Source organism: Symsagittifera roscoffensis, chromosome 6, assembly GCF_963678635.1.
Source record: "Symsagittifera roscoffensis chromosome 6, txSymRosc1.1, whole genome shotgun sequence".
In the NCBI taxonomy this organism is placed as follows: domain Eukaryota; kingdom Metazoa; phylum Xenacoelomorpha; order Acoela; family Convolutidae; genus Symsagittifera; species Symsagittifera roscoffensis.
In genome coordinates this window covers 18,496,887-18,519,617 of record NC_087067.1, presented here as the reverse complement: position 1 = coordinate 18,519,617, position 22,731 = coordinate 18,496,887, and the positions used below count along the sequence as shown (strand labels likewise).

At 37.1% G+C, this 22,731-nt stretch overlaps 1 protein-coding gene and 6 non-coding genes across 7 annotated transcripts in view; 6 read left to right on the top strand and 1 right to left on the bottom strand.

Annotated features, from left to right (window-relative positions):
- Positions 1-22,731, bottom strand: part of LOC134848630 (uncharacterized) — a 244,181-nt gene that overhangs the window by 125,007 nt on the left and 96,443 nt on the right. The window lies entirely within an intron of this gene.
- On the top strand, positions 472-544 carry Trnav-aac (transfer RNA valine (anticodon AAC)). The gene has a single exon. It is a non-coding gene; the product is annotated as a tRNA-Val (tRNA).
- Positions 1,327-1,399, top strand: Trnav-aac (transfer RNA valine (anticodon AAC)). The gene has a single exon. It is a non-coding gene; the product is annotated as a tRNA-Val (tRNA).
- Trnav-aac (transfer RNA valine (anticodon AAC)) lies at positions 3,326-3,398 on the top strand. Its single transcript has one exon. It is a non-coding gene; the product is annotated as a tRNA-Val (tRNA).
- Positions 4,466-4,538, top strand: Trnav-aac (transfer RNA valine (anticodon AAC)). Its single transcript has one exon. It is a non-coding gene; the product is annotated as a tRNA-Val (tRNA).
- Positions 6,458-6,530, top strand: Trnav-aac (transfer RNA valine (anticodon AAC)). Its single transcript has one exon. It is a non-coding gene; the product is annotated as a tRNA-Val (tRNA).
- Positions 21,902-21,974, top strand: Trnav-aac (transfer RNA valine (anticodon AAC)). Its single transcript has one exon. It is a non-coding gene; the product is annotated as a tRNA-Val (tRNA).

Genomic DNA, 22,731 nt, shown 5'->3' with positions numbered 1-22,731 from the left:
GATTGTACAAAAATGTTCTTAGCTGGAAACCATATTTCAAATAACTGCAGAACAATTGCCTGACACGTGACGAAAATTCATTAAGACATGTAATTTTCGACGAATGCACTGATGACCAAAATTCCAGGTCTGCAAAAAAGAAAAAGAAGCTACTTGAGAAAGCTCAGGTGCTGTGGTGTAGCGGTTATCACGTCTACCTTACACGCAAAATGTGTTCAGTTCGATCCTGGACAGCATCAGAAAGTCCAGTTTCATAGAATTGATAAATAAGGATTGCTTAAAGATTTTGTTCATTGGAAGTAACGTTGCTTAAAGATTTTGTTCATAGGAACTAAATCCAGAAAAACTGCCTGACACGTGATTAAAATACAATAAGACATGCGAAAATTTTCCGTAACTTTCGACAAAGGCACTGATGACAAAAATTCCAGGTCTGCAAAACAAGAAAAAGAAGCTTCTTAAGAAAGCTCAGGTGCTGTGGTGTAGCGGTTATCACGTCTGCCAAACACGCAGAAGGTCTCCAGTTTGATCCTGGACAGCATCAGAAAGTCAATTATCAAAAAATGATGAATCATGACTGTACAAACATTTTGTTTATTGAAAATTATATTTCAACTAACTCCAGAAAAATTGCCTAACATGTGACCAAAAATACAGTAAGACATGCGAAGTTTTTCCGAAACTTTTGACAAATGCACTGATGACAAAAATTCCAGGTATGCAAAACAAGAAAAAGAAGCTACTTAAGAAGCTCAGGTGCAATGGTGTAGCGGTTATCTTGTCTGCCTAACACGCAGAAGGCCTCCAGTTCGATCCGGAACAATATCAGGCAACCAATTCTTATGAAAACGAAAAATAGGGATTGTAAAAATATTTTGTTCGCTGGAAACTATATTTCAAATAACTCCAGAAAAATTACCTGATACGTGACGAAAATTCATTAAGACATGCAAAATTTTCCGTAAATTTCGACAAATGCACTGATGACAAAAAATTCAGGTCTACAAAACAAGAAAAAAATTATTACTTGAGAAAGCTCAGGTGCTGCTGTGGTGTTGCGGTTATCATGTCTGCCTAACACGCAGAAGGCTTCCAGTGCGATCCTGAACAATATCAAGCAATCAATTCTTATGAAAACAAAAAACAAGGATTGTACAAAAATTTTGTTCGCTGGAAACTATATTTCAAATAACTCCAGAAAAATTGCCTGACACGTGACGAAAATTCATTATCACATGCAAAGTTTTCCGTAATTTTTGACAAATGCACTGATGACAAAAATTCCAGGTCTGCAAAACAAGAAAAAAAGCTACTTGAATAAGCTCAGGTGCTGTGGTGTAGCGGTTATCACGTCTGCCTAACACGCAAAATGCCTTCAGTTCGATCCTGGACAGCATCAGAAAGTCCAGTTTCATAGACCTGATAAATATGGATTGCACAAAGATTTTGTTCATTGGAAATAACGTTTAAACTAACTCCAGAAAAATTGCCTGACACGTGATTAAAATACAATAAGACATGCAAAAATTTTCCGTAAATTTCGACGAAGGCAATGATGACAAAAAATCCAGGTCTGAAAAACAAGAAAAAGAAGCTACTTAATAAAGCTCAGGTGCTGTGGTGTAGCGGTTATCACGTCTGACTAACACGCAGCTGGTCCACAGTTCGGTCGTAGATAGCATCAGAGAGTCAATTATCATAAAATGATGAATCAGGACTGTAGGAACATTTTGTTGATTGAAAATTATATTTAACCTAACTCCAGCAAAATTGCCTGACATGTGACGAAAATAGATTAGGACATGCGAAGTTTTTCCAAACTTTTTGACAAACGCACTGATAACAAAAAATCCATGTGTGCAAAACAAGAAAAAGAAGCTATTTGATCAAGCTCAGGTGCAGTGGTGTAGCGGTTATCACGTCTGCCTAATACGCAGAAAGTCTCCAGTTCGATCCTGGACAATATCAGGAAATCAATTCTCATGAAAACGTAAAAAAATGATTGTACAAAACTTTTGTTCGCTGGAAACTATATTTCAAATAACTCCAGAAAAATTGCCTGACACGTGACGAAAATTCATTAAGACATGCAAAAGTTTCCGTACTTTTTGACAAAAGCACTAATGACCAAAAATTCCAGGTCTGCAAAACAAGAAAAAGAATCTACTTAAGAAAGCTCAGATGCAGTGGTGTAGCGGTTATCACGTCAGCCTAACACGCAGAAGGCCTCCAGTTCGATCCGGAACAATATCAGGCAATCAATTCTTATGAAAACTAAAAATAAGGATTTTACAAAAATTTTAAACGCTGGAAACTATATTTCAAATAACTCCAGAAAAATTGCCTAACATGTGACGAAAATTCATTAAGACATGCAAAATTTTCCGTAATTTTCGACAAATGCACTGATGACAAAAATTCCAGGTCTGCAAAACAAGAAAAAGAAGCTACTTAATGAAGCTCAGGTGCTGTGGAGTAGCGGTTATCACGTCTGCCTAACACGCAGAAGGTCTCCAGTTCGATCCTGGAAAGAATCAAAAAGTCTATTATCATAAAAATGATGAATCAGGACTGTTTAAAGATTGTGTTCGTTGAAAATTATATTTCAACTAAGTCCCGAAAAATTGCCTGACATGTGACGAAAATATATTAAGACATGCGAAGTTTTTCCAATTTTTTTGGAAAACGCACTGATGACAAAAACTCCATGCGTGCAAAACAAGAAAAAGAAGCTACTTGATCAATCTCAGGTGCTGTGGTGTAAGGGTTATCACGTCTGCTTAACACGCAGAAGGTTTTCAGTTCGATCCTGGACAATATCAGAAAATCAATTCTCATGAAAAAGGAAAATAAGGATTGTACAAAAATGTTCTTAGCTGGAAACCATATTTCAAATAACTGCAGAACAATTGCCTGACACGTGACGAAAATTCATTAAGACATGTAATTTTCGACGAATGCACTGATGACCAAAATTCCAGGTCTGCAAAAAAGAAAAAGAAGCTACTTGAGAAAGCTCAGGTGCTGTGGTGTAGCGGTTATCACGTCTACCTTACACGCAAAATGTCTTCAGTTCGATCCTGGACAGCATCAGAAAGTCCAGTTTCATAGAATTGATAAATAAGGATTGCTTAAATATTTTGTTCATTGGAAGTAACGTTGCTTAAAGGTTTTTTTCATAGGAACTAAATCCAGAAAAACTGCCTGACACGTGATTAAAATACAATAAAACATGCGAAAGTTTTCCGTAACTTTCGACAAAGGCACTGATGACAAAAATTCCAGGTCTGCAAAACAAGAAAAAGAAGCTTCTTAAGAAAGCTCAGGTGCTGTGGTGTAGCGGTTATCACGTCTGCCAAACACGCAGAAGGTCTCCAGTTTGATCCTGGACAGCATCAGAAAGTCAATTATCAAAAAATGATGAATCATGACTGTACAAACATTTTGTTTATTGAAAATTATATTTCAACTAACTCCAGAAAAATTGCCTAACATGTGACCAAAAATACAGTAAGACATGCGAAGTTTTTCCGAAACTTTTGACAAATGCACTGAGGACAAAAACTCCTGGTGCGCAAATCAAGAAAAAGAAGCTACTTGATAAAGCTCAGGTGCTGTGGTGTACCGGTTATCACGTCTGCCTAACACGCAGAAAGCCTCCAGTTCGATCCGGAACATTATCAGGCAATCAATTCTTATGAAAACAAAAAATAAGGATTGTACAAAAAATTTGTTCGCTGGAAACTATATTTCAAATAACTCCAGAAAAATTGCCTAACACGTGACGAAAATTCATTAAGACATGCAAAATTTTCCGTAATTTTCGACAAATGCACTGATGACAAAAATTCCAGGTATGCAAAACAAGAAAAAGAAGCTACTTAAGAAAGCTCAGGTGCAATGGTGTAGCGGTTATCTTGTCTGCCTAACACGCAGAAGGCCTCCAGTTCGATCCGGAACAATATCAGGCAACCAATTCTTATGAAAACGAAAAATAAGGATTGTAAAAAAATTTTGTTCGCTGGAAACTATATTTCAAATAACTCCAGAAAAATTACCTGATACGTGACGAAAATTCATTAAGACATGCAAAATTTTCCGTAAATTTCGACAAATGCACTGATGACAAAAAATTCAGGTCTACAAAACAAGAAAAAAATTATTACTTGAGAAAGCTCAGGTGCTGCTGTGGTGTTGCGGTTATCATGTCTGCCTAACACGCAGAAGGCTTCCAGTTCGATCCTGAACAATATCAGGCAATCAATTCTTATGAAAACAAAAAACAAGGATTGTACAAAAATTTTGTTCGCTGGAAACTATATTTCAAATAACTCCAGAAAAATTGCCTGACACGTGACGAAAATTCATTATCACATGCAAAGTTTTCCGTAATTTTTGACAAATGCACTGATGACAAAAATTCCAGGTCTGCAAAACAAGAAAAAAAGCTACTTGAATAAGCTCAGGTGCTGTGGTGTAGCGGTTATCACGTCTGCCTAACACGCAAAATGCCTTCAGTTCGATCCTGGACAGCATCAGAAAGTCCAGTTTCATAGACCTGATAAATATGGATTGCACAAAGATTTTGTTCATTGGAAATAACGTTTAAACTAACTCCAGAAAAATTGCCTGACACGTGATTAAAATACAATAAGACATGCAAAAATTTTCGGTAAATTTCGACGAAGGCAATGATGACAAAAAATCCAGGTCTGAAAAACAAGAAAAAGAAGCTACTTAATAAAGCTCAGGTGCTGTGGTGTAGCGGTTATCACGTCTGCCTAACACGCAGCTGGTCCACAGTTCGGTCCTAAATAGCATCAGAGAGTCAATTATCATAAAATGATGAATCAGGACTGTAGGAACATTTTGTTGATTGAAAATTATATTTAACCTAACTCCAGCAAAATTGCCTGACATGTGACGAAAATAGATTAGGACATGCGAAGTTTTTCCAAACTTTTTGACAAACGCACTGATAACAAAAAATCCATGTGTGCAAAACAAGGAAAAGAAGCTATTTGATCAAGCTCAGGTGCAGTGGTGTAGCGGTTATCACGTCTGCCTAATTCGCAGAAAGTCTCCAGTTCGATCCTGGACAATATCAGGAAATCAATTCTCATGAAAACGTAAAAAAATGATTGTACAAACTTTTGTTCGCTGGAAACTATATTTCAAATAACTCCAAAAACATTGCCTGACACGTGACGAAAATTCATTAAGACATGCAAAAGTTTCCGTACATTTTGACAAAAGCACGAATGACCAAAAATTCCAGGTCTGCAAAACAAGAAAAAGAATCTACTTAAGAAAGCTCAGATGCAGTGGTGTAGCGGTTATCACGTCAGCCTAACACGCAGAAGGCCTCCAGTTCGATCCGGAACAATATCAGGCAATCAATTCTTATGAAAACTAAAAATAAGGATTTTACAAAAATTTTAAACGCTGGAAACTATATTTCAAATAACTCCGGAAAAATTGCCTAACACGTGACGAAAATTCATTAAGACATGCAAAATTTTCCGTAATTTTCGACAAATGCACTGATGACAAAAATTCCAGGTCTGCAAAACAAGAAAAAGAAGCTACTTAAGAAAACTCAGGTGCAGTGGTGTAGCGGTTATCACGTCTGCCTAACACGCAGAAAGCCTCCAGTTCGATCCGGAACATTATCAGGCAATCAATTCTTATGAAAACAAAAAATAAGGATTGTACAAAAAATTTGTTCGCCGGAAACTATATTTCAAATAACTCCAGAAAAATTGCCTAACACGTGACGAAAATTCATTAAGACATGCAAAATTTTCCGTAATTTTCGACAAATGCACTGATGACAAAAATTCCAGGTATGCAAAACAAGAAAAAGAAGCTACTTATGAAAGCTCAGATGCAATGGTGTAGCGGTTATCTTGTCTGCCTAACACGCAGAAGGCCTCCAGTTCGATCCGGAACAATATCAGGCAACCAATTCTTATGAAAACGAAAAATAAGGATTGTAAAAAAATTTTGTTCGCTGGAAACTATATTTCAAATAACTCCAGAAAAATTACCTGATACGTGACGAAAATTCATTAACACATGCAAAATTTTCCGTAAATTTCGACAAATGCACTGATGACAAAAAATTCAGGTCTACAAAACAAGAAAAAAATTATTACTTGAGAAAGCTCAGGTGCTGCTGTGGTGTTGCGGTTATCATGTCTGCCTAACACGCAGAAGGCTTCCAGTTCGATCCTGAACAATATCAGGCAATCAATTCTTATGAAAACAAAAAACAAGGATTGTACAAAAATTTTGTTCGCTGCTAACTATATTTCAAATAACTCCAGAAAAATTGCCTGACACGTGACGAAAATTCATTATCACATGCAAAGTTTTCCGTAATTTTTGACAAATGCACTGATGACAAAAATTCCAGGTCTGCAAAACAAGAAAAAAAGCTACTTGAATAAGCTCAGGTGCTGTGGTGTAGCGGTTATCACGTCTGCCTAACACGCAAAATGCCTTCAGTTCGATCCTGGACAGCATCAGAAAGTCCAGTTTCATAGACCTGATAAATATGGATTGCACAAAGATTTTGTTCATTGGAAATAACGTTTAAACTAACTCCAGAAAAATTGCCTGACACGTGATTAAAATACAATAAGACATGCAAAAATTTTCCGTAAATTTCGACGAAGGCAATGATGACAAAAAATCCAGGTCTGAAAAACAAGAAAAAGAAGCTACTTAATAAAGCTCAGGTGCTGTGGTGTAGCGGTTATCACGTCTGCCTAACACGCAGCTGGTCCACAGTTCGGTCCTAGATAGCATCAGAGAGTCAATTATCATAAAATGATGAATCAGGACTGTAGGAACATTTTGTTGATTGAAAATTATATTTAACCTAACTCCAGTAAAATTGCCTGACATGTGACGAAAATAGATTAGGACATGCGAAGTTTTTCCAAACTTTTTGACAAACGCAATGATAACAAAAAATCCATGTGTGCAAAACAAGGAAAAGAAGCTATTTGATCAAGCTCAGGTGCAGTGGTGTAGCGGTTATCACGTCTGCCTAATACGCAGAAAGTCTCCAGTTCGATCCTGGACAATATCAGGAAATCAATTCTCATGAAAACGAAAAATAAGGATTTTACAAAAATTTTAAACGCTGGAAACTATATTTCAAATAACTCCAGAAAAATTGCCTAACACGTGACGAAAATTCATTAAGACATGCAAAATTTTCCGTAATTTTCGACAAATGCACTGATGACAAAAATTCCAGGTCTGCAAAACAAGAAAAAGAAGCTACTTAAGAAAACTCAGGTGCAGTGGTGTAGCGGTTATCACGTCTGCCTAACACGCAGAAGGCCTCCAGTTCGATCCGGAATAATATCAGGGAATCAATTCTTATTAAAACGAAAAATAAGGATTGTAAAAAATTTTTGTTTGCTGGAAACTAAATTTCAAATAACTCCAGAAAAATTACCTGACACGTGACGAAAATTCAAAAAGACATGCAATCAATTCTTATGAAAACTAAAAATAAGGATTTTACAAAAATTTTAAACGCTGGAAACTATATTTCAAATAACTCCAGAAAAATTACCTGACACGTGACGAAAATTCAAAAAGACATGCAAAATTTTCCGTAAATTTCGACAAATGCACTGATGACAAAAAATCCAGGTCTGCAAAACAAGAAAAAAATTATTACTTGAGAAAGCTCAGGTGCTGCTGTGGTGTAGCGGTTATCATGTCTGCCTAACACGCAGAAGGCTTTCAGTTCGATCCTGAAAAATATCAGGCAATCAATTCTTATTAAAACAAAAAATAAGGATTGTACAAAAATTTTGTTCGCTGGAAACTATATTTCAAATAACTCCAGAAAAATTGCCTGACACGTGACGAAAATTCATTATCACATGCAAAGTTTTCCGTAATTTTTGACAAATGCACTGATGACAAAAATTCCAGGTCTGCAAAACAAGAAAAAAAGCTACTTGAATAAGCTCAGGTGCTGTGGTGTAGCGGTTATCACGTCTGCCCTACACGCAAAATGCCTGCAGTTCGATCCTGGATAGCATCAGAAAGTACAGTATCATAGACCTGGTAAATATGGATTGCACAAAGATTTTGTTCATTGGAAATAACGTTTAAACTAACTCCAGAAAAGTTGCCTGACACGTGATTAAAATACAATAAGACATGCGAAAATTTTCCGTAAATTTCGACGAAGGCAATGATGACAAAAAAGCCAGGTCTGCAAAACAAGAAAAAGAAGCTACTTAATAAAGCTCAGGTGCTGTGGTGTAGCGGTTATCACGTCTGCCTACCACGCAGCAGGTCTCCAGTTCGGTCCTAGATAGCATCAGAGCGTCATTTATCATAAAATGGTGAATCAGGACTGTAGAAACATTTTGCTCATTAAAAATTATATTTCACCTAACTCCAGAAAAATTGCCTGACATGTGACGAAAATAGATTAGGACATGCGAAGTTTTTCCAAACTTTTTGACAAACGCACTGATGACAAAAATTCCATGTGTGCAAAACAAGAAAAAGAAGCTATTTGATCAAGCTTAGGTGCAGTGGTGTAGCGGTTATCACGTCTGCCTAACACGCAGAGAGTCTCCAGTTCGATCCTGAACAATATCAGGAAATCAATCCTCATGAAAACGAAAAAAAATGATTGTACAAAACTTTTGTTCGCTGGAAACTATATTTCAAATAACTCCAGAAAAATTGCCTGACACGTGACGAAAATTCATTAAGACATGCAAAATTTTCCGTACTTTTTGACAAATGCACTAATGACCAAAAATTCCAGGTCTGCAAAACAAGAAAAAGAATCTACTTAAGATAGCTTAGGTGCTGTGGTGTAGCGGTTATCACGTCTGCTTAACACGCAGAAGGTCACTAGATCGATCCCGGCCAATATCGGAAACTCAACCCTTATGAAGATGGAAAGTAAGGATTGTACAACAATTTTGTTCGCTGGAAACTATATTTCAATTAACTCCAGAAAAAATGCCTGACACGTGGCAAAAATTCATTGAGACATGTAAAACTTTCCGTAATTTTCGACAAATGCACTGATGACAAAAATTCCAGGTCTGCAAAACAAGAAAAAGAAGCTACTTAATGAAGCTCAGGTGCTGTGGTGTACCGGTTATCACGTCTGCCAAACACGCGGAAGGTCTTCAGTTCAATCCTGGACAATATCAGAAAATCAATTCTCATGAAAAAGGAAAATAAGGATTGTACAAAAATGTTATTAGCTGGAAACTATATTTCAAATAACTGCAGAAAAATTGCCTGACACGTGACGAAAATTCATCAAGACATGCAAAATTTTCCGTAATTTTCGACAAATGCACTGATGACAAAAATTCCAGGTCTGCAAAACAAGAAAAAGAAGCTACTTAATGAAGCTCAGGTGCTGTGGTGTACCGGTTATCACGTCTGCCTAACACGCGGAAGGTCTTCAGTTCAATCCTGGACAATATCAGAAAATCAATTCTCATGAAAAAGGAAAATAAGGATTGTACAAAAATGTTCTTAGCTGGAAACTATATTTCAAATAACTGCAGAAAAATTGCCTGACACGTGACGAAAATTCATTAAGACATGCAAATTATTCCGTAAGTTTCGACGAATGCACTGATGACCAAAATTTCAGGTCTGCAAAAAAAAAGAAAAAGAAGCTACTTCAGAAAGCTCAGGTGCTGTGGTGTAGCGGTTATCACGTCTACCTTACACGCAAAATGTCTTCAGTTCGATCCTGGACAGCATCAGAAAGCCCAGTTTCATAGAATTGATAAATAAGGATTGCTCAAAGATTTTGTTCATTGGAAGTAACGTTTGAACTAAATCCAGAAAAATTGCCTGATACGTGCAAAATTTTCCGTAAATTTCGACAAATGCACTGATGACAAAAAATCCAGGTCTGCAAAACAAGAAAAAGAAGCTACTTGAGAAAGCTCAGGTGCTGTGGTGTAGAGGTTATCACGTCTGCCAAACACGCAGACGTGATAACCGCTACACCACCGATCCTGGACAGCATCAGAAAGTCAATTATCAAAAAAATGATGAATCATGACTGTACAAACATTTTGTTTGTTGAAAATTATATTTCAACTAACTCCAGAAAAATTGCCTGACTTGTGACGAAAATTCATTAAGACACGCAAAGTTTTTCCGAATTTTTCGACAAACGCACTGATGACAAAAACTCCAGGTCTGCAAAACAAGAAAAAGAAGATACTTGAGAAAATTCGGGTGCTGTGTTGTATCAAGACATGCAAATTATTCCGTAAGTTTCGACGAATGCACTGATGACCAAAATTCCAGGTCTGCAAAAAAAAAGAAAAAGAAGCTACTTCAGAAAGCTCAGGTGCTGTGGTGTAGCGGTTATCACGTCTACCTTACACGCAAAATGTCTTCAGTTCGATCCTGGACAGTATCAGAAAGCCCAGTTTCATAGAATTGATAAATATGGATTGCACAAAGATTTTGTTCATTGGAAATAACGTTTAAACTAAATCCAGAAAAATTGCCTGATACGTGATTGAAATACAATAAGACATGCAAAATTTTCCGTAAATTTCGACAAATGCACTGATGACAAAAAATCCAGGTCTGCAAAACAAGAAAAAGAAGCTACTTGAGAAAGCTCAGGTGCTGTGGTGTAGAGGTTATCACGTCTGCCAAACACGCAGACGTGATAACCGCTACACCACCGATCCTGGACAGCATCAGAAAGTCAATTATCAAAAAAATGATGAATCATGACTGTACAAACATTTTGTTTGTTGAAAATTATATTTCAACTAACTCCAGAAAAATTGCCTGACTTGTGACGAAAATTCATTAAGACACGCAAAGTTTTTCCGAATTTTTCGACAAACGCACTGATGACAAAAACTCCAGGTCTGCAAAACAAGAAAAAGAAGATACTTGAGAAAATTCGGGTGCTGTGTTGTATCAAGACATGCAAATTATTCCGTAAGTTTCGACGAATGCACTGATGACCAAAATTCCAGGTCTGCAAAAAAAAAGAAAAAGAAGCTACTTCAGAAAGCTCAGGTGCTGTGGTGTAGCGGTTATCACGTCTACCTTACACGCAAAATGTCTTCAGTTCGATCCTGGACAGTATCAGAAAGCCCAGTTTCATAGAATTGATAAATATGGATTGCACAAAGATTTTGTTCATTGGAAATAACGTTTAAACTAACTCCAGAAAAATTGCCTGACACGTGATTAAATTACAATAAGACATGCGAAAATTTTCCGTAAATTTCGACGAAGGCAAGGATGACAAAAAAGCCAGGTCTGCAAAACAAGAAAAAGAAGCTACTTAATAAAGCTCAGGTGCTGTGGTGTAGCGGTTATCACGTCTGCCTAACACGCAGCAGGTCTCCAGTTCGGTCCTAGATAGCATCAGAGAGTCAATTATCATAAAATGGTGAATCAGGACTGTAGAAACATTTTGTTCATTAAAAATTATATTTCACCTAACTCCAGAAAAATTGCCTGACATGTGACGAAAATAGATTAGGACATGCGAAGTTTTTCCAAACTTTTTGACAAACGCACTGATGACAAAAATTCCATGTGTGCAAAACAAGAAAAAGAAGCTATTTGATCAAGCTCAGGTGCAGTGGTGTAGCGGTTATCACGTCTGCCTATCACGCAGAATGCCTCCAGTTCGATCCGGAATAATATCAGGGAATCAATTCTTATTAAAAACGAAAAATAAGGATTGTAAAAAAAATTTTGTTCGCTGGAAACTAAATTTCAAACAACTCCAGAAAAATTACCTGACACGTGACGAAAATTCAATAAGACATGCAAAATTTTCCGTAAATTTCGACAAATGCACTGATGACAAAAAAGCCAGGTCTGCAAAACAAGAAAAAAATCATTACCTGAGAAAGCTCAGGTGCTGCTGTGGTGTAGCGGTTATCATGTCTGCCTAACACGCAGAGGGCTTCCAGTTCGATCCTGAAAAATATCAGACAATCAATTCTTATGAAAACAAAAAATAAGGATTGTACAAAAATTTTGTTCGCTGGAAACTATATTTCAAATAACTCCAGAAAAATTGCCTGACACGTGACGAAAATTCATTATCACATGCAAAGTTTTCCGTAATTTTTGACAAATGCACTGATGACAAAAATTCCAGGTCTGCAAAACAAGAAAAAAAGCTCCTTGAATAAGCTCAGGTGCTGTGGTGTAGCGGTTATCACGTCTGCCCTACACGCAAAATGCCTGCAGTTCGATCCTGGACAGCATCAGAAAACACAGTATCATAGACCTGGTAAATATGGATTGCAGAAAGATTTTGTTCATTGGAAATAACGTTTAAACTAACTCCAGAAAAATTGCCTGACACGTGATTAAAATACAATAGGACATGCGAAAATTTTCCGTAAATTTCGACGAAGGCAATGATGACAAAAAAGCCAGGTCTGCAAAACAAGAAAAAGAAGCTACTTAATAAAGCTCAGGTGCTGTGGTGTAGCGGTTATCACGTCTGCCTAACACGCAGCAGGTCTCCAGTTCGGTCCTAGATAGCATCAGAGAGTCAATTATCATAAAATGGTGAATCAGGACTGTAGAAACATTTTGTTCATTAAAAATTATATTTCACCTAACTCCAGAAAAATTGCCTGACATGTGACGAAAATAGATTAAGACATGCGAAGTTTTTCCAAACTTTTTGACAAACGCACTGATGACAAAAATTCCATGTGTGCAAAACAAGAAAAAGAAGCTATTTGATCAAGCTCAGGTGCAGTGGTGTAGCGGTTATCACGTCTGCCTATCACGCAGAATGCCTCCAGTTCGATCCGGAATAATATCAGGGAATCAATTCTTATTAAAAACGAAAAATAAGGATTGTAAAAAAAATTTTGTTCGCTGGAAACTAAATTTCAAATAACTCCAGAAAAATTACCTGACACGTGACGAAAATTCAATAAGACATGCAAAATTTTCCGTAAATTTCGACAAATGCACTGATGACAAAAAAGCCAGGTCTGCAAAACAAGAAAAAAATCATTACCTGAGAAAGCTCAGGTGCTGCTGTGGTGTAGCGGTTATCATGTCTGCCTAACACGCAGAGGGCTTCCAGTTCGATCCTGAAAAATATCAGACAATCAATTCTTATGAAAACAAAAAATAAGGATTGTACAAAAATTTTGTTCGCTGGAAACTATATTTCAAATAACTCCAGAAAAATTGCCTGACACGTGACGAAAATTCATTATCACATGCAAAGTTTTCCGTAATTTTTGACAAATGCACTGATGACAAAAATTCCAGGTCTGCAAAACAAGAAAAAAAGCTCCTTGAATAAGCTCAGGTGCTGTGGTGTAGCGGTTATCACGTCTGCCCTACACGCAAAATGCCTGCAGTTCGATCCTGGACAGCATCAGAAAACACAGTATCATAGACCTGGTAAATATGGATTGCACAAAGATTTTGTTCATTGGAAATAACGTTTAAACTAACTCCAGAAAAATTGCCTGACACGTGATTAAAATACAATAGGACATGCGAAAATTTTCCGTAAATTTCGACGAAGGCAATGATGACAAAAAAGCCAGGTCTGCAAAACAAGAAAAAGAAGCTACTTAATAAAACTCAGGTGCTGTGGTGTAGCGGTTATCACGTCTGCCTAACACGCAGCAGGTCTCCAGTTCGGTCCTAGATAGCATCAGAGAGTCAATTATCATAAAATGGTGAATCAGGACTGTAGAAACATTTTGTTCATTAAAAATTATATTTCACCTAACTCCAGAAAAATTGCCTGACATGTGACGAAAATAGATTAAGACATGCGAAGTTTTTCCAAACTTTTTGACAAACGCACTGATGACAAAAATTCCATGTGTGCAAAACAAGAAAAAGAAGCTATTTGATCAAGCTCAGGTGCAGTGGTGTAGCGGTTATCACGTCTGCCTAACACGCAGAAGGCCTCCAGTTCGATCCGGAATAATATCAGGGAATAAATTCTTATTAAAACGAAAAATAAGGATTGTAAAAAATTTTTGTTCGCTGGAAACTAAATTTCAAATAACTCCAGAAAAATTACCTGACACGTGACGAAAATTCAATAAGACATGCAAAATTTTCCGTAAATTTCGACAAATGCACTGATGACAAAAAATCCAGGTCTGCAAAACAAGAAAATAATTATTACTTGAGAAAGCTCAGGTGCTGCTGTGGTGTAGCGGTTATCATGTCTGCCTAACACGCAGAAGGCTTCTAGTTCGATCCTGAAAAATATCAGGCAATCAATTCTTATGAAAACAAAAAATAAGGATTGTACAAAAATTTTGTTCGCTGGAAACTATATTTCAAATAACTCCAGAAAAATTGCCTGACACGTGACGAAAATTCATTATCACATGCAAAGTTTTCCGTAATTTTTGACAAATGCACTGATGACAAAAATTCCAGGTCTGCAAAACAAGAAAAAAAGCTCCTTGAAAAATCTCAGGTACTGTGGTGTAGCGGTTATCACGTCTGCCCTACACGCAAAATGCCTGCAGTTCGATCCTGGACAGCATCAGAAAGTACAGTATCATAGACCTGGTAAATATGGATTGCACAAAGATTTTGTTCATTGGAAATAACGTTTAAACTAACTCCAGAAAAATTGCCTGACACGTGATTAAAATACAATAAGACATGCAAAAATTTTCCGTAAATTTCGACGAAGGCAATGATGACAAAAAAGCCAGGTCTGCAAAACAAGAAAAAGAAGCTACATAATAAAGCTCAGGTGCTGTGGTGTAGCGGTTATCACGTCTGCCTAACACGCAGCAGGTCTCCAGTTCGGTCCTAGATAGCATCAGAGAGTCAATTATCATAAAATGGTGAATCAGGACTGTAGAAACATTTTGTTCATTAAAATTTATATTTCACCTAACTCCAGAAAAATTGCCTGACATGTGACGAAAATAGATTAGGACATGCGAAGTTTTTCCAAACCTTTTGACAAACGCACTGATGACAAAAATTCCATGTGTGCAAAACAAGAAAAAGAAGCTATTTGATCAAGCTCAGGTGCAGTGGTGTAGCGGTTATCACGTCTGCCTAACACGCAGAAAGTCTCCAGTTCGATCCGGAATAATATCAGGGAATCAATTCTTATTAAAACGAAAAATAAGGATTGTAAAAAATTTTTGTTCGCTGGAAACTAAATTTCAAATAACTCCAGAAAAATTACCTGACACGTGACGAAAATTCAATAAGACATGCAAAATTTTCCGTAAATTTCGACAAATGCACTGATGACAAAAAATCCAGGTCTGCAAAACAAGAAAAAAATTATTACTTGAGAAAGCTCAGGTGCTGCTGTGGTGTAGCGGTTATCATGTCTGCCTAACACGCAGAAGGCTTCCAGTTCGATCCTGAAAAATATCAGGCAATCAATTCTTATGAAAACAAAAAATAAGGATTGTACAAAAATTTTGTTCGCTGGAAACTATATTTCAAATAACTCCAGAAAAATTGCCTGACACGTGACGAAAATTCATTATCACATGCAAAGTTTTCCGTAATTTTTGACAAATGCACTGATGACAAAAATTCCAGGTCTGCAAAACAAGAAAAAAAGCTCCTTGAATAAGCTCAGGTGCTGTGGTGTAGCGGTTATCACGTCTGCCCTACACGCAAAATGCCTGCAGTTTGATCCTGGACAGCATCAGAAAGTACAGTATCATAGACCTGGTAAATATGGATTGCACAAAGATTTTGTTCATTGGAAATAACGTTTAAACTAACTCCAGAAAAATTGCCTGACACGTGATTAAAATACAATAAGACATGCGAAAATTTTCCGTAAATTTCGACGAAGGCAATGATGACAAAAAAGCCAGGTCTGCAAAACAAGAAAAAGAAGCTACTTAATAAAGCTCAGGTGCTGTGGTGTAGCGGTTATCACGTCTGCCTAACTCGCAGCAGGTCTCCAGTTCGGTCCTAGATAGCATCAGATAGTCAATTATCATAAAATGGTGAATCAGGACTGTAGAAACATTTTGTTCATTAAAAATTATATTTCACCTAACTCCAGAAAAATTGCCTGACATGTGACGAAAATAGATTAGGACATGCGAAGTTTTTCCAAACTTTTTGACAAACGCACTGATGACAAAAATTCCATGTGTGCAAAACAAGAAAAAGAAGCTATTTGATCAAGCTCAGGTGCAGTGGTGTAGTGGTTATCACGTCTGCCTAACACGCAGAAGGCCTCCAGTTCGATCCGGAATAATATCAGGGAATCAATTCTTATTAAAACGAAAAATAAGGATTGTAAAAAATTTTTGTTCGTTGGAAACTAAATTTCAAATAACTCCAGAAAAATTACCTGACACGTGACGAAAATTCAATAAGACATGCAAAATTTTCCGTAAATTTCGACAAATGCACTGATGACAAAAAATCCAGGTCTGCAAAACAAGAAAAAACATATTACTTGAGAAAGCTCAGGTGCTGCTGTGGTGTAGCGGTTATCATGTCTGCCTAACACGCAGAAGGCTTCCAGTTCGATCCTGAAAAATATCAGGCAATCAATTCTTATGAAAACAAAAAATAAGGATTGTACAAAAATTTTGTTCGCTGGAAACAATATTTCAAATAACTCCAGAAAAATTGCCTGACACGTGACGAAAATTCATTATCACATGCAAAGTTTTCCGTAATTTTTGACAAATGCACTGATGACAAAAATTCCAGGTTTGCAAAACAAGAAAAAAAGCTCCTTGAATAAGCTCAGGTGCTGTGGTGTAGCGGTTATCACGTCTGCCCTTCACGCAAAATGCCTGCAGTTCGATCCTGGACAGCATCAGAAAGTACAGTATCATAGACCTGGTAAATATGGATTGCACAAAGATTTTGTTCATTGGAAATAACGTTTAAACTAACTCCAGAAAAATTGCCTGACACGTGATTAAAATACAATAAGACATGCGAAAATTTTCCGTAAATTTCGACGAAGGCAATGATGACAAAAAAGCCAGGTCTGCAAAACAAGAAAAAGAAGCTACTTAATAAAGCTCAGGTGCTGTGGTGTAGTGGTTATCACGTCTGCCTAACACGCAGCAGGTCTCCAGTTCGATCCGGAATAATATCAGGGAATCAATTCTTATTAAAACGAAAAATAAGGATTGTAAAAAATTTTTGTTCGCTGGAAACTAAATTTCAAATAACTCCAGAAAAATTACCTGACACGTGACGAAAATTCAATAAGACATGCAAAATTTTCCGTAAATTTCGACAAATGCACTGATGACAAAAAATCCAGGTCTGCAAAACAAGAAAAAAATTATTACTTGAGAAAGCTCAGGTGCTGCTGTGGTGTAGCGGTTATCAAGTCTGCCTAACACGCAGAAGGCTTCCAGTTCGATCCTGAAAAATATCAGGCAATCAATTCTTATGAAAACAAAAAATAAGGATTGTACAAAAATTTTGTTCGCTGGAAACTATATTTCAAATAACTCCAGAAAAATTGCCTGACACGTGACGAAAATTCATTATCACATGCAAAGTTTTCCGTAATTTTTGACAAATGCACTGATGACAAAAATTCCAGGTCTGCAAAACAAGAAAAAAAGCTCCTTGAATAAGCTCAGGTGCTGTGGTGTAGCGGTTATCACGTCTGCCCTACACGCAAAATGCCTGCAGTTCGATCCTGGACAGCATCAGAAAGTACAGTATCATAGACCAGGTAAATATGGATTGCACAAAGATTTTGTTCATTGGAAATAACGTTTAAACTAACTCCAGAAAAATTGCCTGACACGTGATTAAAATACAATAAGACATGCGAAAATTTTCCGTAAATTTCGACGAAGGCAATGATGACAAAAAAGCCAGGTCTGCAAAACAAGAAAAAGAAGCTAATTAATAAAGCTCAGGTGCTGTGGTGTAGCGGTTATCACGTCTGCCTAACACGCAGCAGGTCTCCAGTTCGGTCCTAGATAGCATCATAGAGTCAATTATCATAAAATGGTGAATCAGGACTGTAGAAACATTTTGTTCATTAAAAATTATATTTCACCTAACTCCAGAAAAATTGCCTGACATGTGACGAAAATAGATTAGGACATGCGAAGTTTTTCCAAACTTTTTGACAAACGCACTGATGACAAAAATTCCATGTGTGCAAAACAAGAAAAAGAAGCTATTTGACCAATCTCAGGTGCAGTGGTGTAGCGGTTATCACGTCTGCCTAACACGCAGAAAGTCTCCAGTTCGATCCTGGACAATATCAGGAAATCAATTCTCATGAAAACGAAAAAAAATGATTGTACAAAACTTTTGTTCGCTGGAAACTATATTTCAAATAACTCCAGAAAAATTGCCTGACACGTGACGAAAATTCATTAAGACATGCAAAATTTTCCGTACTTTTTGACAAATGCACTAATGACCAAAAATTCCAGGTCTGCAAAACAAGAAAAATAATCTACTTAGGATAGCTTAGGTGCTGTGGTGTAGCGGTTATCACGTCTGCCTAACACGCAGAAGGTCACCAGATCGATCACGGCCAATATCGGAAAATCAACCCTTATGAAGATGGAAAGTAAGGATTGTACAACAATTTTGTTCGCTGGAAACTATATTTCAAATAACTCCAGAAAAAATGCCTGACACGTGGCAAAAATTCATTGAGCCATGCAAAATTTTCCGTAATTTTCGACAAATGCACTGATGACAAAAATTCCAGGTCTGCAAAACAAGAAAAAGAAGCTACTTAATGAAGCTCAGGTGCTGTGGTGTACCGGTTATCACGTCTGCCTAACACGCGGAAGGTCTTCAGTTCAATCCTGGGCAATATCAGAAAATCAATTCTCATGAAAAAGGAAAATAAGGATTGTACAAAAATGTTCTTAGCTGGAAACTATATTTCAAATAACTGCAGAAAAATTGCCTGACACGTGACGAAAATTCATCAAGACATGCAAAATTTTCCGTAATTTTCGACAAATGCACTGATGACAAAAAATCCAGGTCTGCAAAACAAGAAAAAAATTATTACTTGAGAAAGCTCAGGTGCTGCTGTGGTGTAGCGGTTATCAAGTCTGCCTAACACGCAGAAGGCTTCCAGTTCGATCCTGAAAAATATCAGGCAATCAATTCTTATGAAAACAAAAAATAAGGATTGTACAAAAATTTTGTTCGCTGGAAACTATATTTCAAATAACTCCAGAAAAATTGCCTGACACGTGACGAAAATTCATTATCACATGCAAAGTTTTCCGTAATTTTTGACAAATGCACTGATGACAAAAATTCCAGGTCTGCAAAACAAGAAAAAAAGCTCCTTGAATAAGCTCAGGTGCTGTGGTGTAGCGGTTATCACGTCTGCCCTACACGCAAAATGCCTGCAGTTCGATCCTGGACAGCATCAGAAAGTACAGTATCATAGACCAGGTAAATATGGATTGCACAAAGATTTTGTTCATTGGAAATAACGTTTAAACTAACTCCAGAAAAATTGCCTGACACGTGATTAAAATACAATAAGACATGCGAAAATTTTCCGTAAATTTCGACGAAGGCAATGATGACAAAAAAGCCAGGTCTGCAAAACAAGAAAAAGAAGCTAATTAATAAAGCTCAGGTGCTGTGGTGTAGCGGTTATCACGTCTGCCTAACACGCAGCAGGTCTCCAGTTCGGTCCTAGATAGCATCATAGAGTCAATTATCATAAAATGGTGAATCAGGACTGTAGAAACATTTTGTTCATTAAAAATTATATTTCACCTAACTCCAGAAAAATTGCCTGACATGTGACGAAAATAGATTAGGACATGCGAAGTTTTTCCAAACTTTTTGACAAACGCACTGATGACAAAAATTCCATGTGTGCAAAACAAGAAAAAGAAGCTATTTGACCAATCTCAGGTGCAGTGGTGTAGCGGTTATCACGTCTGCCTAACACGCAGAAAGTCTCCAGTTCGATCCTGGACAATATCAGGAAATCAATTCTCATGAAAACGAAAAAAAATGATTGTACAAAACTTTTGTTCGCTGGAAACTATATTTCAAATAACTCCAGAAAAATTGCCTGACACGTGACGAAAATTCATTAAGACATGCAAAATTTTCCGTACTTTTTGACAAATGCACTAATGACCAAAAATTCCAGGTCTGCAAAACAAGAAAAATAATCTACTTAGGATAGCTTAGGTGCTGTGGTGTAGCGGTTATCACGTCTGCCTAACACGCAGAAGGTCACCAGATCGATCACGGCCAATATCGGAAAATCAACCCTTATGAAGATGGAAAGTAAGGATTGTACAACAATTTTGTTCGCTGGAAACTATATTTCAAATAACTCCAGAAAAAATGCCTGACACGTGGCAAAAATTCATTGAGCCATGCAAAATTTTCCGTAATTTTCGACAAATGCACTGATGACAAAAATTCCAGGTCTGCAAAACAAGAAAAAGAAGCTACTTAATGAAGCTCAGGTGCTGTGGTGTACCGGTTATCACGTCTGCCTAACACGCGGAAGGTCTTCAGTTCAATCCTGGGCAATATCAGAAAATCAATTCTCATGAAAAAGGAAAATAAGGATTGTACAAAAATGTTCTTAGCTGGAAACTATATTTCAAATAACTGCAGAAAAATTGCCTGACACGTGACGAAAATTCATCAAGACATGCAAAATTTTCCGTAATTTTCGACAAATGCACTGATGACAAAAATTCCAGGTCTGCAAAACAAGAAAAAGAAGCTACTTAATGAAGCTCAGGTGCTGTGGTGTACCGGTTATCACGTCTGCCTAACACGCGGAAGGTCTTCAGTTCAATCCTGGACAATATCAGAAAATCAATTCTCATGAAAAAGGAAAATAAGGATTGTACAAAAATGTTCTTAGCTGGAAATTATATTTCAAATAACTGCAGAAAAATTGCCTGACACGTGACGAAAATTCATTAAGACAAGCAAATTTTTCCGTAAGTTTCGACGAATGCACTGACGACCAAATTTCCAGGTCTGCAAAAAAAGAAAAAGAAGCTACTTCAGAAAGCTCAGGTGCTGTGGTGTAGCGGTTATCACGTCTACCTTACACGCAAAATGTCTTCAGTTCGATCCTGGACAGCATCAGAAAGTCCAGTTTCATAGAATTGATAAATAAGGATTGCTTAAAGATTTTGTTCATTGGAAGTAACGTTTGAACTAAATCCAGAAAAATTGCCTGATACGTGATTGAAATACAATAAGACCTGCGAAAATTTTCCGTAACTTTCGACAAAGGCACTGATGACAAAAATTCCAGGTCTGCAAAACAAGAAAAAGAAGCTACTTAATGAAGCTCAGGTGCTGTGGTGTACCGGTTATCCTGTCTGCCTAACACGCGGAAGGTCTTCAGTTCAATCCTGGACAATATCAGAAAATCAATTCTCATGAAAAAGGAAAATAAGGATTGTACAAAAATGTTCTTAGCTGGAAACTATATTTCAAATAACTGCAGAAAAATTGCCTGACACGTGACGAAAATTCATTAAGACATGCAAATTTTTCCGTAACTTTCGACAAAGGCACTGATGACAAAAATTCCAGGTCTGCAAAACAAGAAAAAGAAGCTACTTAATGAAGCTCAGGTGCTGTGGTGTACCGGTTATCACGTCTACCTTACACGCAAAATGTCTTCAGTTCGATCCTGGACAGCATCAGAAAGTCCAGTTTCATAGAATTGATAAATAAGGATTGCTTAAATATTTTGTTCATTGGAAGTAACGTTTGAACTAAATCCAGAAAAATTGCCTGATACGTGATTGAAATACAATAAGACCTGCGAAAATTTTCCGTAACTTTCGACGAATGCACTGATGACCAAAATTCCAGGTCTGCAAAAAGAGAAAAAGAAGCTTCTTAAGAAAACTCAGGTGCTGTGGTGTAGCGGTTATCACGTCTGCCTAACACGCAGAAGGTCTCCAGTTCGATCCTGGACAGCATCAGAAAGTCTATTGTCGTAAAAATTATGAATCAGGACTGTACAAACATTTTGTTCGTTGAAAATAATATTTCAACTAAATCCAGAAAAATTGCCTGACATGTGACGAAAATAGATTAAAACATGCGAAATTTTCCCGAAAATTTTGACAAATGCACTGATGACAACAATTCCAGGTCTGCGAAACAACAAAAAGAAGCTACTTGAGAAATCTCAGGTGCTGTGGTGTAGCTGTTATCACGTCTGCCGCACACGCAGAAGGTCTACAGTTTGATCCTGGACAGCAGCAGAAAGTCAATTATCAAAAAAATGATGAATCATGACTGTACAAACATTTTGTTCGTTGAAAATTATATTTCAACTAACTCTCGAAAAATTGCCTGACATGTGACGAAAGTAGATTAGGACATGGAAGTTTTTCCAAATTTTTTGACAAACGGACTGATGACAAAAAATCCATGCGTGCAAAACAAGAAAAAGAAGCTAATTGGTCAAGCTCAGGTGCTGTTGTGTAGCGGTTATCACGTCTGCCTAACACGCAGAAGGTCTCCAGTTCGGTCCTAGATAGCACCAGAGAGTCAATCCGTAACTTTCGGCAAAGGCACTAATGAAAAAAAATTCCAGGTCTGCAAAACAAGAAAAAGAAGCTACTTAAGACAGCTCAGGAAACTAAGGATTGTACAAAATTTTGTTAGCTGGAAACTATATTTCAAATAACTCCAGAAAAATTGCCTGACACGTGACGAAAATTCATTAAGAAA